The following is a 12,366-nucleotide window of genomic DNA, read 5'->3' on the forward strand; positions in this document are numbered from 1 at the left end:
CTGCTGGTCATCTTCGATCCCTCCTGGTCCTCGTGAGCGAAGAGACAAAACACCATCATTGACATGAAGAGACGCGACAGCCGTGGTCATCCATCTTGCTGGCCACCGGTCACTGGCAAGTGACTCTGAACTCTGTCCCCTCAATTTCTAGGTCTTCTGCAACTCCAATCCATCGTCGGATTCAAACGGACACCTCTCCAGTCGTCACAAGCAGCAATTCTTCAAGGATCTCCATTGAAAACAGCATCGCGACCCGACACCAAAGGACACCTATGCACCCGGCTTCCCTGGGTGAGGTAACTCGTGCACTCCAGTGCCCAAGTGTGTGTTGGCCCTCGAAATACTTACCCTGTAAGTTGCTTGCCTGTTGACTTTTGCAAAGTGCCCTAGAACTGTAAAATACAAACCGCGACATTTGCCATTGAAACGTATTGAAAACCCGCATGTGTGTTTAGACACTGCACGCGTCTCCTGTGGGCTGATTACTTACCTGCTAACACTGCAGAAGTGAAGCCCCAGCGATTCCCAAGGCCCTAGGCCTCTTCATTTTGCAAGTCGAGTTTGTTAACCCATTATTTTAGTATATGGTCGGGTACGCCCCTAGGGCTACAGCCATATTTGTGCTTAATTTATTGAGAACTGTTGATCTTTTGAATGTTTACCTGGCTCTAATCTCATAAAGAGATTAGTAGAGTATATTTAGAAATAAATACATATATATTTGATATATATACCTGTGTGGTGTCTTTTCATTTGGTAATTCAAGAGATTATAAGGTAAAACAAGCTGCTTTACATTCCTCAGAGACTTAGCCTGAAGGCTGCTGTTGGAGCCGGCCTCGTGGCGTGGTCCTGTTCCCCCTCGCTAAACCGCACGAGGTCCCATGCACCTCGGGGCTCCTCCATTTTGGATTGTACGTGACTCTACGTCACCACCTACGTGACCCCGCTCCACCCGGCCTCGGTCCCAGCGAGGCCCGACATCAGGGCGCCAACCCCTGGCCCGGGGGATACCACGTGAACACCTCCCCACTCCCGGCGGAGGGCAGTATCGATGGGACCCCAAACCGTCCTTCCACACCTAGGTGCGATCGCCCCACAGCTCTCTTGGGCCTGGCGCCTCTCCTGCTGGGCGTCTGGCCGCTCCCGACCCGGCCTCTCCGCCCCCCCCCCCGGGCGCAAGGGTCCGGACATCAAAGGGCTCCAGACCTATATCTGGGGCGACCCGGCAACAGGACAGCAGTTGTATCCCGGAGTCAAGAGCCCTGCTGATCGGATCGCGGCTGACCCTACGGAGAAAGACTCATCCCGGAACCACGCTCTGAGCCCTGCTGACTACGTCGCGGCTCCACCGTGCTTAAAGACCTTCACGAACCTTTGGGGCCCTGCTGACGCTGTCGCGGCCCGACCTTGTTGAACTTGCCATCAGAGCCCAGCTGACCTCGTCGCGGCTCGACCGAAGCGGACCTACCACCGGAGCCCTGCTGACTGTGTCGCAGCTCGACCCAAGCGGAACTACCACCCGAGCCCTGCAGACACCGTCGCGGCTCTCCACGTCTGAGCTGCTTTGAGACCAGCACCTGCCGCTCCGGTCCTCGGAGCCTCCTTCGGCCTAACGCAAGGTCTGGCGCAGAGCATTCCCCGTACCAGGCTGGTACTAAGACTTTCCCGCTACCCTGTCCCTACAAAGACATTGAGACTCTTTCTGGATCTCTTGATCCCCCCTGTAAATACCTTGAATGTGCTACTGTTGATAAAATACCTAGATAAAGCAACTGACACGGAGTCCTGTGTGGTGGTGTTACTGGGCCTAGTACGATCTTAGGAGAAAGACCTCCCCTAGGAGGCTTCTCAGCGGCGCTCGGCTAGAACTCTGCGGTAGGAAGGTGCCCCGGAGTGGTCCCCCTGACCCCCCCGGTGGTCCTCCCTCCAACATTTGGTGGCCAGCGACGGGATCCGAGCCAGACGCAATCGTACAGGCGAGTAACGCACCCGCTGCCTAACCAGACGGAAAAAGACAGAGAACCATGAGCAGCCAAGAAACAACCGTGGCCGCAACCTTCCAGCAAGAAAGGTTGGAAGAATATACCCACAAAGAATTGAAACAATTCTGCAAGGACAAAGGGATCCCAACCACAGGATTGGGCACCAAGGAAGAAATGCAGAAAGCCCTGAAAGCCTGGGCAGAATCCGAGACCACTCCACCCCGAGCCGAAGGGACCTCGGCCCGGGACGGAAACCTGCCACCGACCATAACCCCGACAGATGGAGGGCGAAGCATCCCGGAAGCCGGCCTATCCCCCGAAGAAATGCAAGAATGGGAGAGGGTCCGGACACACGAAATGGACCTCGCACGACTCCGGCTGGATGGTGAACTCCTGCTAGCGGAGAAGAAACTAGCCCTGGAACAACTACGGCTGCAGGAGGAAATCGAAGAAAAGAAACGGCATCGAGAACTGGAAGAGAAACGGCTAACCCTCGAGCACGAGAGGGGCCTCAAGGAACTCGAACTAAAATCCAAAACGGGGGAGACCAGCCCCCCCGGGGCACGGGACGCTCTGCCACCAACCGAACCAAAGGTTCATATCCCCAAGGATGTCGTCAAGGAATACTACAAAAACGACGACATCCAGCAGTGGTTCCGAGCCTACGAGGTAGCCATGACCTCCCATCGGGTCCCTCGGAAGGATTGGGGTGCCGGCCTATGGGGGAGGTTCCTCAGCGAGGGCCGGGATACCCTGCTGCAACTCCCCGACGCGGTGATGACATCATACGACCACATGAAAGAAGCCCTACTCACACGCTACGGACTATCAGCCGAGATGTACCGGCAGCGCTTCCGGGACTGCAAGAAGCTCCCCGGTACCACATGGGTCGAATACGTGGACTTCTTCAGTCGGGCCTTTGAAGGGTGGATAAAAGGGAGCAAGGTCACCTCGTACAACGAACTGTTCGACCTCATTGTCTGGGAGCACCTCGCCAACAACTGCTTTGTGGAACTAAGGCAACACCTCCTGGACAGTAAGCTGACCGAGCCCCGGAAGCTCGCCGCCGAAGCCGACCGCTGGGTCAACACCCGGGTCCCCCGGAACCCCGTCGGGGACTACCCACGGAGTACCACGGGACCTCCTCACCAGCGGCGCGGGGGAGGGGGGTCCCACCGCAGTCGAGAATTCCCGGCCGGGCCGCCCAGAAGCCCGCCACGAGGCCAAGCCGCCAACCACACGTCCCCGACCATGGTCCGGAGAGGGACCCCCATCGCCAGGCCTGGACCCCGACCAACAGTGACCTGCTTCGGCTGCCAACAGACAGGCCACTATGCGAGCGACCCAGCCTGCCCCATGAACCGACGGAATGGGACCACTGGGCCCCCTCCCCGACAAATAGCCGCCGCAGCCCTGGGGGAAGGAGAGGAAGAGGAGGAAAGCCGCGAGGACGGGACCCCCGGGTGGGAACCAGCTGCCATGTCCCTCGTATGCCTGGGACCCCGAGAAATGGTGCCCCGAGCTGCCATCCCAAGCAACACCCAGAAGTACCAGCAGTGGGTCACCATTAATGGACAACGGGCCGAAGCCCTCTGGGACACTGGGGCCAGTGTGACCGCTGTTCGCTGCCACCTGGTGACCCCCGAACAAATCCTGCCGCATGTCCTATGCCGTGTCCGGACCGCGGACAACACCGAAAGCATGTGCCGGATGGCCAGGATCCCCTTCGAGTGGGGAGGAGTGTCAGGCACTCTAAAAGTAACTGTCCGCGACGACGCCCCGGTGGACTGCCTCCTGGGGAACGACCTAGAGAGCTCCCCCTGGGCCCAGGTGGAGCGCCAAGAGCATCTGGGGATGCTAGGGCTGCCCGAGTGGGCCTGCGCCACCACCCGGTCCATGACCGCCCAACCAGCCGCAGCCCCCGACGAGCCTACGGGTCAAGAACTGCCACCCTCATCCGGCACGGAGAAACCTGACGATGCGGCCGGACCCCCCGAACTTTCCCCCGACGAGGCCGCCTCCCTCAGCGAGATCCCCGAGCTGGCCCAGTGGCGCCACGACGGGGGCCCCACCCGCGAACAATTCCAGCAAGAGCAGAAGGCCTGCCCGTCCCTCGAGGGGGCCCGACAGCAAGCGGCCGCCCAGGCCTCGGGGGACCCCACGGGAACCCACTGGATCTATTGGGACAATGACTTGTTGTATAGCGAGCAGAAAGTCGCCGAACTGGGAGCCGGCCGGGTGTTGGTGGTTCCCCTCCGATTCCGAGAGTTCCTTCTGAACCTGGCGCATGACGTGCCCCTCGCCGGACAACTCGGGCGAGACAAAACTTATAGCCGCCTAGTGACCCATTTTTATTGGCCCCGAATGCGGAGAGACGTGGACCACCACTGCCGGTCCTGCCCGACCTGCCAAGCTAGCGGAAAGACTGGGGGTCGAGTCAAGGCCCCCCTCCAACCGTTTCCAGCCGTCCACACCCCGTTCGAACGAGTAGAGATCGACATCGTGGGGCCCCTCGACCCCCGAACCGCCCTGGGACACCGCTTCATCCTGGTACTGGTCGACCACGCCACCCGATACCCCGAGGCCATCCCCCTCCGCACTGTGACAGCTCCAGTGGTGGGCCGGGCCCTGATGGGCATCTTCTCCAGGGTGGGGTTCCCCCGAAAAGTGGTGAGCGACAGGGGTACGAACTTTATTTCAAAGTACATGAGATCCCTCTAGCAACAATGTGGGGTCACCTACAAATTCACCACCCCTTACCACCCCCAGGGGAACGGACTGGTCGAGCGGTTCAACAGAACCTTGAAAGGGATGATCAAGGGCCTGGAGGAGCCCCTGAGGAGGAGATGGGACGTCCTGCTGCCCCGCCTCCTGTTCGCCTATCAAGAGGTACCACAGAAATCCCTGGGCTTCAGCCCCTTCGAACTATTGTATGGGCACCCCGTCCGAGGGCCCCTCAGCCTGGTCAAGAAGGGCTGGGAGGCGAACGTCCAAGACGCCCCCCCCGACGTCTACCGGTACCTCCTGACCCTGCGGAACCAGACTCGGAAGTTCCGGGCCCTGGCAGAAGCCAACCTCGAGGCCAGCCAAGAAGACATGAAACGCTGGTATGACGAAAATGCCTCGACCATCGAATTCGAGCCGGGCCAGCAAGTCTGGGTCATGTCGCCCGTGGACCCCTGCGCCCTGCAGGACAAGTGGACCGGGCCCTTCAAGGTGGTCGAGAGGAAGAGCCCCGTCACCTACCTGGTCGACATGGAGTCCCCGAGGAACCCCCTCCGGGTCCTACATGCCAACCGGCTCAAGCCTCACTTTGCCCGAACTGAACTAAGCCTGCTGCTGGCTACCGACGATGGGGGCGAAAGCGACTCCGAGCCCCTACCAGACCTCCTGGGGTCCTCGGGCCAAGATGGCTCCTTGGAGGGCGTCCACCTCTTCGCCACCCTGACACCCGAACAGCGCCATGACTGCCGAAAGCTGCTGCAACCCTTCGCTGCCCTCTTCTCTCTCACGCCCGGGGTGACCCCCTGGTGCGTCCACGACGTGGACACCGGGGACAGCCCCCCTGTGCGACACCGCGCCTACCGAGTACCCGACCGAGTCCGAGCCTGCATACAGACCGAGGTCTCCAAGATGCTCGCCCTCGGAGTCATCGAGCCATCCGACAGCCCGTGGGCCAGCCCGGTGGTCTTGGTGCCGAAGGCCGCCGCCCCCGGCACCCCCCCTGAACTCAGATTTTGTGTAGACTACCGGGGCCTGAACGCAGTCACCAAGACCGATGCCCACCCCCTGCCACGGGCAGACGAGCTGATCGATCGCTTAGGGGCCGCCCGCTACCTAAGCACCTTTGATCTCACCGCTGGGTACTGGCAGATCAAGCTCACCCCCGGCGCCCAGGAACGATCTGCTTTTTCCACTCCCGATGGGCACTACCACTTTCGGGTGATGCCCTTCGGTATGAAGAACGCCCCGGCAACCTTCCAGAGGCTGGTGAACAAGGTCCTCGCCGGGCTAGAAGCTTTCAGCGCGGCCTACCTCGACGACATTGCCGTCTTCAGCAACCACTGGGCCGCGCACCTAGGCCACCTCCGAGAAGTCCTGGCCGCTCTCCAAAGGGCCGGGCTCACGATTAAGGCCAGCAAGTGCCAGATCGGTCAAGGATCTGTGACCTATCTGGGCCACCAGGTGGGGAGTGGCCAGGTGGCGCCCCTCCAGTTAAAGGTCGATGCCATCCAGGCGTGGGAGCCCCCCGCAACCCAAACCGCTGTCCGGGCCTTCTTAGGCCTCACAGGCTACTACCGGCGATTTATTAAGGATTATGGCAGTATTGTGGGGCCCCTCACAGAGCTCACTTCCAAGAAACAGCCCAAGGCGGTGCACTGGACGCCCTGCTGTCAGACCGCTTTTGAAGCCCTCAAGGCGGCTATGTGTGCTGCCCCTGTGCTACAGGCCCCTGACTACAGTAAGGAATTTGTGGTCCAGACCGATGCCTCGGAGTACGGGGTCGGGGCGGTCCTCTCCCAGATGGACACCGAGGGCCACGACCGACCGGTGGCCTTCATCAGCCGCCGACTGCTGCCACGAGAACAGAGGTGGAGCACCATCGAGCGGGAAGCCTTCGCCGTGGTATGGGCTCTCAAGAAGCTCCGGCCCTACCTTTTCGGCACCCACTTCAGAGTCCAAACTGACCACCGGCCCTTGCGGTGGCTAATGCAAATGCGGGGCGAGAACCCCAAGTTGTTGCGATGGTCCATCTCGCTGCAAGGGATGGACTTCACCGTGGAACACCGGCCCGGCAACGACCACGCCAATGCCGACGGCTTGTCCAGATTCTTCCGCCTCGGCGAGGAGAACCCCCAAGGAGATGGGTGGCTCTCCCTGCCTTCAGCTGGGGGGGACGCGTGTTGGAGCCGGCCTCGTGGCGTGTTCCTGTTCCCCCTCGCTAAACCGCACGAGGTCCCATGCACCTCGGGGCTCCTCCATTTTGGATTGTACGTGACTCTACGTCACCACCTACGTGACCCCGCTCCACCCGGCCTCGGTCCCAGCGAGGCCTGACATCAGGGCGCCAACCCCTGGCCCGGGGGATACCACGTGAACACCTCCCCACTCCCGGCGGAGGGCAGTATCGATGGGACCCCCAACCGTCCTTCCACACCTAGGTGCGATTGCCCCACAGCTCTCTTGGGCCTGGCGCCTCTCCTGCTGGGCGTCTGGCCGCTCCCGACCCGGCCTCTCCGCCCCCCCCGGGCGCAAGGGTCCGGACATCAAAGGGCTCCAGACCTATATCTGGGGCGACCCGGCAACAGGACAGCAGTTGTATCCCGGAGTCAAGAGCCCTGCTGATCGGATCGCGGCTGACCCTACGGAGAAAGACTCATCCCGGAACCACGCTCTGAGCCCTGCTGACTACGTCGCGGCTCCACCGTGCTTAAAGACCTTCACAAACCTTTGGGGCCCTGCTGACGCTGTCGCGGCCCGACCTTGTTGAACTTGCCATCAGAGCCCAGCTGACCTCGTCGCGGCTCGACCGAAGCGGACCTACCACCAGAGCCCTGCTGACTGTGTCGCGGCTCGACCCAAGCGGAACTACCACCCGAGCCCTGCAGACACCGTCGCGGCTCTCCACGTCTGAGCTGCTTTGAGACCAGCACCTGCCGCTCCGGTCCTCGGAGCCTCCTTCGGCCTAACGCAAGGTCTGGCGCAGAGCATTCCCCGTACCAGGCTGGTACTAAGACTTTCCCGCTACCCTGTCCCTACAAAGACATTTAAACTCTTTCTGGATCTCTTGATCCCCCCTGTAAATACCTTGAATGTGCTACTGTTGATAAAATACCTAGATAAAGCAACTGACACGGAGTCCTGTGTGGTGGTGTTACTGGGCCTAGTACGATCTTAGGAGAAAGACCTCCCCTAGGAGGCTTCTCAGCGGCGCTTGGCTAGAACTCTGCGGTAGGAAGGTGCCCCGGAGTGGTCCCCCTGACCCCCCGGTGGTCCACCCTCCAACAGCTGCTCTCCACAGCTACCACTAGGATAGATTTCTTTAAAAGGTTGTCTTTAAACCTATCTACCAAGAGTCGAATTGGACTGGTGCAAGGTGGCCACTATAACTAGTGACCAGCATATGCCAGGCCAACTTCTCACACTCTGTTATTAAAAGAAAAATGGTTCCTACCTTAAAACTCGAACCAACTTCAAACTTTGGGAAAAGGAGGCCCCTGCACGTCGAGGAAGCCTGCAGCAACCTTCTCAGAAAGCCAAGCCGATAGTGTCAGAACTGTGTGCTGCACCATCCTGCTGCCGTGGGCTGCCCTAAATGTCCCTTGTTCGAGGTCAGGGAGGACAATCAAACTCTCGCCGACGGCAGCAGCTCCTGGGTGCCCAGGTCCATTGGCAGGAAATTGAAATAAAAAATGCATAATGATGCCTGCCAGAGTCAGGACCGTACAACGTCGTCAGAGTCTGTTCACGTGACCTGACAGGCGCCAGCGGCCTAACCCTAGCAGAGGACGCCAATTCAAGATAGTAAATGCCCATGTGATCTTCGGCAGATAATGTCCCAGGTGGCCGCCAAAAGGTGTCAGTGGCACTATTAGGGAGTGGGTGGGGTGGCAATACTGAAAGATAGCAACACAGGCAATGCTCCACCCTTTCACTTGGCTGGCTATATATTAACTGCTTCTAGCAAAATGGAACTGCAGACCACAGGAAATGGCCTCAGCTGGTCTCAGCTGTTTACAACGCAGTCAGCTGAGCCCAGCCCGCTGTGATATATATCGGATCACCCACATGTCTCCCTCACAGTGTGCCAGTGGTGTGAAGGCGCTAAAAATGCGTGATTAATGCATTTTAGTGTGGTGATGCGGACCACCACACTAAGATGCATTAGTCTAACGCCTGATGTGTGGTACTTGGGAGGACTGAATATCCAATATTTTATATAGTTAAAACATGACCAAAACAATAAAAATTGGACATACAGTACTTACAAATATGCACTTTGCAAGAATAACTTTTAAAATGCAATTCCTTGGAGTCTGTAGCTCTCTCCGGTGCCACCCTGGTGCCGAGAAGAACAAAATCCAACAGATCCATCTGACCTCATCAGTCAGAGCATCGGAAGATTCATAAACAGTACCTCTTTGTTGTGGTCGATCATGTTGGTGTGGGCCGGTCGTGGCAACCATCACGGTTGCAATGCGAAACATAGTGATGCAGTGTGCGGTGCCCTCAAGTCGCGGTACAGACAGGTGTTTGGTTCTGGTCACCAAGCGGCTTCAGTGAGACCAGGGCTGAGGTGCGGTGCTCGATGCAGTGCTGAAAGACCATGGTGCAGGCGAAAGAGCTGGTTGCGGGAGCTGGTGTTGGTCATCCAGACTGCGGTGTGGGACAAGGCGGTGCATTGTGAGACTTACGAGCAATGTCTCCAACCACGGTACAGTCATGAGTGTCGAAGTCAGCCGGCAGCAATGGTGTCGGTGAGACCAGGATGGTGAAGTGAAGCGAGGTGGTGTGGAGTGCATTGCCCACAGGTCACGGTGCAAGCAGCGGTTCAGTGGCGGCGGCGGCAGCCGTCGCTGAGATCAGGGTTGAGGTGCGAGATGCGGCAGTGCCTTCTGCAGTGCCTTCAGGACACAGAGCCAGCGATGGAGTTGGTGACTGAGTCGGTTGCTTTCCCCCTCTGTGGCAACTGAAACCACAGTTCCAGAGGCGAGACCCAGACGTCCGTGGAGTCTCTGCGGTCCCTGAGACTTCAGAACAGGAGGCAAGCTCTACTTCAAGCCCTTGGAGATAATCAGCACAAGTAAAGAAAGTTCAGTCCAGTCCTTTCACTGCCCAAGGCAGAAGCAGCAACTGCAACCTATCCCAACAAAGCAATAACACACAGCAAAAGGGCAGTTCTCTTCCTGGCAGTTCTTCCAACTCTTCTTCTTGGATGGTGTCTTGATTACAGCAAGTTCTAAAGTTCTGAGGTTTGGACCCCAATATTTATACTGCATTTCTCTTTGTTCTCCTGGGCAAGGAGTGCCTGTGCCCAGCCCAAAAGAGTTATGTCCTCTCTGGCCCAGCTTCGTGGTAGGAGGTGGAGACAGCATTGTCCAAGGCAGACCAGGCCCATTCAGGTGCAAGGAAATCTCCTAACACTACTCTAAATGTTGCCCAGGTCCATTCATCCCAACCCATACTAATCCAGGAAAGGCAGGACACACCTTGACCCCCCAGTGGCTGTCTGAAGAGAATGCACATTCCCAGCCCCTGCCACTACAAAGCCAGACAGTCAATCCACAAACCCAGCAGAGGCGCACAGGATGGCTAAGCAAGACAATACCTGCTATCTAAAAGTGGTAATTTCAAACACAGGACATACAAATCATCTTTACTAAAAGATGCATTTTTATTTTCTGAGGTCAGGCATACTAAACCCTGTTTCTCTATCTTGTCTCAGTGGGAATATATGCTTATAAGATGTTATAAGTAAACTCCCATTCTATCCTATGGGACAGATAGCCTTCCCATAGTGAAAAGCGAAATACACTGTAATTCACTACCAGGACATGGTACACACCCCAGTACATGTCCTACCTCTCACATACACTGCACCCTGCCCGCAGGGTACCTTGGGCCTTCCTTAGGGGTGACGTACATGTAAGAAATTTGAAGATTAGGGCCTGGCAACTGGGTGCACTTGTAAGGTCGACATGGCACTTACGAACTATGCGCAGACACTACAGTGGCAGGTCTGAGAAGCCTTTACAGGGCTGCTTGTGTGCGTGGCACAACCAGTGCTGCGGGCCCACTAGCAGCATTTGATTTACAGGCCCTGGCACCCTCAGTGCACTTTACTAGGGACTTACTAGTAAATCAAATATGCCAATCATGGACACTCCAATCCATAGCACAACTTACAATAAGAGCACTTGCACTTTAACACTGAACAGCAGTGAGAAAGCACGCAAAGACACTAACCCAGCAAAAACAGAGTCAAAACCGTGAGGTCAGAAAGCAAAAAGACGGGAAACACGCCAAAAGATGCCAGGTCTAACAACAAGAAAATACCAACTTTCTAAAAGTAAACACAAGGAGATGATAGACAGAGCACTGAAACTTTTCAGACACTCACCCCAGTCAAAGATTTGGGTTGAACCCATCATCCTTCTTTAGCTCACTTTGCAACCCCTGTTCAGACCCAGCTATATGCAAATCAGCCTTGACCCTGTGCCTCATGGGAATATTTCAGCCCGAACTGCCAAGCCAGGTCTTTCCTGGACTGCAAACAAGCATCCTGGAACCGGTTTCAGGATAACACCACTCATTAGCCAGGCTAGCTTGAATCCAGTGGCACAATGAGCAAGGGACCCACGTCTGTACATACCCTGCCAACTTAGGGCAAACAAAGCAAACACAAGGAGATGATGGACAGAGCGCCAAAACTTTTCAGACACTCACCCCCAGTCACAGATCTGCGTTAAATCCATCATCGTTCTTTAGCTCACTTCGCCTCCTCAGTTTAGACCCAGCTATATGCAAATCAGTCTTGACACTGTGCCTCATGGGAACAGTCCAGCCCGAACTGTTAGCCCAGGTCTTTCCTGAATCAGAAACAAGCCTCCTGGGACCGGTATCAGGGTAACACCCCTCATCAGCAAGGCTAGCTTGAATCCAGTGGCAAAATGAGCAAGGAAACCACATCTGGACATACCCTGCCAACTTAGGGTAAATGATGGACAGAGCGCCGAAACTTTTCAGACACTCACCCCCAGTCACAGATCTGGGTTGAATCTTTAGCTCATTACTCTGATTCTTCCTTCCGCGTCCCACTACTTACGACACACCCTTTCCTGAGTGCCTTCATCAAAAATCTGATAGAGGGCTTTGTAAAGTAGCAAGATCCTTCAGAGGTGGCAGAGTTTACAGGAGAATGAGTGGCGACATCCATGGAAATGGAAAATAGGTTGAAAAGTTGTGACTGTTGCTGGGTAGAAGATAAATCCTCAATGAGTAAGTACTAGGAGGATGGAGGAATAATTAGGGTAATGAAGATCACTGATAAGTAGTCTAAACATTATAAATCAGTTTAAAACATTGGGAGTGATTTGTCAGCAAGTGTACAAGGAAGAATGCTGAGAGGAGGAGCCCAGGTGGGTTCTGCATTGTTGGGAAAGGTTGTGGAAATGAGAAGGATGTGCAATACGGCATTCTTCATTTGCGTTTCTTAAATATTAGTGATTATAGGAAATGGCACACTTTCCGGAACTGGTAGGACTGCATTTTCACCTTTCTCCCTGTGAAATAAACAATTAACAAACAGCAAAGCTAGTCAACTGCACGAGTGGAGATGGTGCTGCTTCACCAGTATATCAAACCCATCAGGCCTCAGTGGA

Source organism: Triturus cristatus, chromosome 6, assembly GCF_964204655.1.
Source record: "Triturus cristatus chromosome 6, aTriCri1.1, whole genome shotgun sequence".
NCBI lineage: Eukaryota > Metazoa > Chordata > Amphibia > Caudata > Salamandridae > Triturus > Triturus cristatus.